Raw genomic sequence first — 4,675 nt, 5'->3', positions numbered from 1 at the left:
AGATGTATCTTTTCAACCCTTACTCAACAATGCCAAGGAATCAACCTGGGAATTTCTGCATAGGAATCATGTGCTGTATCATAAAGTTGAACCCTCTCCGTCATTTTCTATTCATTGGAAAGTCCTCTCTGGTGATTTATTGGGGGATACAGATGAGTTGGATGCATTTCTTAGGGTTTTTAATACATGTTTTATGATTTTATTAGCTCACCTATGGCCCTTTTCATGACCCTGTCATGAGAGATAAAACCCATTTCCCCTCCTTCTTCGGGATGATTCCAAATGAAAGGCTTCAGTATGAAGGGATTGTGCAGCTCCTGAAGCATTTTGGATGGAACTGGGTGGGTCTTCTCCTTTCAGATGATGACAACGGAGAAACGTTTCTTCGAACCCTGAAACCAAAGCTCTCACAGAGCAATATTTGCCTAGCAATGACTGAGGTGATTCCAACTGTGGGAAGCTTCAGATCAATAGTTCATCCTGATGTCCTCGAGAGGATTGCTTACATCCTCTGGTTATCTAAACTCAATGTATTCATTGCCCATGGGAATTATCACTCTATGGATGGCTTACGAATAATTCTTGAAAATTTTGAATTTATTCATATGCATCCCATGGAGAGGGTTTGGATCATAACTTCTCAGTGGGATGTCACAACTCTTTTCCCTTGGAATAAATTCATAGTAAGATCCCTCAATGGCAGCTTGTCTTTCTCACATCATACAAACACAGTGCCAGGATTTCAGGATTTTCTTGAGGCCATAAATCCATATGAGTCAAGAATATATTTCATCCAGCAGTTTTGGACCACTGCTTTTCGTTGTTCATTAGCATCAAATGCCATTTATAGGGTGAAAAGGGTTAACTGCACTGGGAAGGAGAACCTGAGTCACCTCCCTGGAACTGTGTTTGAAAGAAGACTATCTGGCCTGAGCTACAGCATCTACAATTCTGTTTATGTTGTAGCACATTCTCTACATGCTTTATATTCATGGAGAGACAAACAAAAAAGAAATGGGATCAGAAATAGAGAGAAATATTTGAAAGTGCAGCCATGGCAGGTAAGTCATGCCTCTCCCATTACACATCAAATATAAGGATCCCACTTAATGGGATTTTTCTGGTTTGAAGAAGTGCTGTTGTTGGTCCATTGTCCAAACCACAGAATGAGATGATGATCTTCCTGCTTGGACCATAGTCTGCCAGTGATACGTGCTCCACACTAATTGGAATTACATTGGAATTTAAGCCACATCTCCATGTATCTCTTGTACCATGTGTAAACCCCATATTAGGATTATTTTTGACTTTGTGAAGTGAGTTTCTTCAGTTTCCCAAATTCCACAGCCATACACAGAGATCAGAGATATTATGGTGTGGATTGACTTTGGTGTTTAGTAATATATCTTGGCATTTGAAGATCTTGTTGAGTTCCTTCATATCCACCCTTCCACTTCTTGGTCTTCTTCTGCATTTATAATTATAATCTCTACTTTTATTGATGACTAAATCAGGGTAGAGCAAAACAATTTCAGTGTCTTCATCATCAGCTCTGAATTTCTGTACATCATCTTTTGTCACCATTCTTATCTTATTAATGTTTAGCCTTAGCTATGCTTTTGCAGTTTTCTTCTTAACTTTCATTAGCAGGCATTTCAGGTCTTTGTTATTTTGTGCAAAGAATATATTTTCACCTGCATATTTATGGATATTTCTTCCTCCAGTCTTTCAAATTTCCTTCATCCAAGTCAAGTTCCATTTTTTGTGTGTGTGAAACACCATGTATGTAAATAAAATAGTAAAAAGGGGTGGGTTTTTTTGTTGAAAAAGTGTGCCTTTTCTGCAGTTTTTGCACATCTCCATTACCGGTTAATATTCTTCACTTTCCCATGTAACTTTGGTTATCATCGCATGAGTTCACCCTCCGTCTGTTGAAAATGCATGACCATCTGAATGCATACAATGCAGATGGATAGCCGCACATATGATAATGTGCATTTCTGTAGATTTCAGTGGATACTCCAATAAAAACTGGGAAATCTTTTTCTACAGAGTTAAATGAGTTTTTCTGGGGGAGAAGAGGTACAACAAGCCTGAATTCCTATGAATTGCGTGTGACTGGATCATATTCTATTCAACTGGAATAAGGCATATGTACTAGCCCTTGGTGATCTGTTAAATATTCATTTATCTGATTTAATTAATTATTTTTTGTTTTTACTTGGAATTGTTTTAAATTGTCTACATTGCTTTAATTGTATCATACCTTGAGATCTCATGGTCAAAAGTGGGATAGAAATATATTAATAAAATAATAAATAAATAATTACTTTGAAGCCCCACCTTCAAAGGGGCTGGAAGTTGCTTTATTTTCCCTGTCTTTTCCACCCCATAATCTCACTTGTTGGATTTAACAGCACAGGACCTGTGGAACTTTTCGTTCAGAAAGCTCTGATTTTGTCTCTTTCAGTGAATATACACTGCAGAAATAAAGCGGTTGGATACCACTTTAGCTGTCATGGGTACATCCTATGGAATCCTGGGATTTGTCGTGTGGTGAGATATTCAGCCTGGTCTTTCAGAATGATCTGGTGCTTCACCAAATTCCCATTCCCAGGATTCTGTGGGATAAGTCATGGCAATTCAGGTGGTATCCAATTGCTTTATTTCTGGAGTGCAGCTACATCCTTTCTTGGAGCCTTTATGTAGGCTTCATTTAGAAGTCTAAAGCTAGGTGCTGCTCACCTTTTGATTCTGAATGACTTTACTACTATAAAGTACATACCAATCATATTATTAATATATGTCTGTTCCCTATGAGACAGGTCACAAATATGTGTAAGCATGATGTATATCTAAATTTTGACTGGCGTAGCCAAGCAGCTGGTATCCCCTGGCTAGTCTGCAGATGAATTTTGCTGACAAAGAGGCTTGCTGTGTCACGTTGAAAGTCTTGCCCACCTGTGTTTTATTCTTCATTTCTTAAGGAAGAGAACGGTTTGACATATTTCTCACACTTTGTGTTGCAAACTTCGTTGGACTGTATTCAGCCTTGGCATTGCTGGGCATATTCTTGATCTAATGGTATCTTCATAGGGTTCTTGCCTCAGCGCTTCTTTGAACTGTTGGTAGAAGCAGTTTTCATTATGGAACTTCTGTTTTTAATTGTAGAATTAGTCAATAAATTGTCTGTGGAATCACTCTAATTTTATTGTCATTTTGTTATCCATCCCTGAAACTTCTTAATTATGAAATATTAAGCACTTTCAGTCGAGTTATTAGATAAAAATTGATAATGTGCCAAGAGAGGGCCTGGGAGTCTTTCATGGGCTTCCTACCAATGAGAATAGGAAATACTCCACTGTAGGGAGAACTGAAGGACAGAAGGGGAGATTGCTCCCTTCTTGTATCACTACATTTTCCTTTGAGAGGGGTGCCAACTATTGATGTATACGGAGGGATTCCACCAAAGCAAGAGAGAGAATGATCTCTCCCTGCTTTGTTGGGTGTGTCTCCTAATCCCAGGCCTGTTTCTGTGTTTTGCAGCTATTCCTTGTTCAGTTTACAAAATTCAGTGAATTCACTTTTAGCATTATGGGATCTGTGTAAAGTGGTTAAATCAATGATAAGAATGAGTTGACAAAGCTGAGATGACAGGAAATTACAGAGAGATAACCCATTGACACTTTCCCTACCATTACACTGAGTGTTATCTTTTTTCTTCAATAAAGCTTTGCTCTTTCCTGAGGAACATTCACTTTAACAATAGTGTTGGAGAAGAAATAATTTTCAGTGAGTATGAAGACCAGAAATTTGGATATGATATTATCAACTTGATCACGTTCCCCAACCAAAGCTTCCAGAGAGTCCAAGTTGGGAGGATGGATCCCAAAGCTCCTGATGGAAAGCGGTTCAGCATTAACGGAAGTGCCATTTCGTGGAATCACAAGTTTCAACAGGTAGAGATAATTTTGGGTTAACCTTCTCAGTTACCTAGTTTGTTCCTGTGGTTAGAGAATGAGATTGCACTATTCATCTGGCATACATACACTCGACCTGTGAGATTTCTAGTCAATACATGGACTAAAGCACATGATCCATATACGCACCTACCACAAGCACCTGTTGGAAAGCACATACTTTAAATTCCTTTCCATGCTGCACTGGGTGCCAATGGTCAATATCTTTCCTCCATAATTCTTGGGTCCAATCAGAGGAAAATAAAAATTCAGGATGTATCAATAGTTATATGTTAGTATTTTATTGACTGTAAATTGTAATTGTATTTGTATGTGTATCTGTATTCATTTTATTGGATGTAATCCCGCCTCGAGCCTCAAGGAGAGGTGGCAAATGTATTATTATTATTGTTGTTGTTGTTATTATTGTTATTATTATTATTGCAAATTCCCACAGGTATATATTTTGTTCAGTACGGCAGAAAAACAAACTATGAGATGGTCTTTGTTTGCTTTCATTTTCGAAGGGTGCATGGCTTGGCATGTAGTTAGTCTGCAGTCCCTCCATTGCTGGAGCACTTCTTCTCAGGCAAGCTGCTCTGATAGCCTTTTAGCTGAAGAGTGGTGTGTGTGTGTGTGTGTGTGTGTGTGTGTGTGTATAATTAATTAATCCATCAATGCCTCCCATTCACACTGCTTTTCCACCATTGATGAAC

Source organism: Sceloporus undulatus, chromosome 6 (genome assembly GCF_019175285.1).
Source record: "Sceloporus undulatus isolate JIND9_A2432 ecotype Alabama chromosome 6, SceUnd_v1.1, whole genome shotgun sequence".
Taxonomy (NCBI): Eukaryota; Metazoa; Chordata; class Lepidosauria; order Squamata; family Phrynosomatidae; genus Sceloporus; species Sceloporus undulatus.
This window is presented reverse-complemented; position numbering follows the sequence as displayed.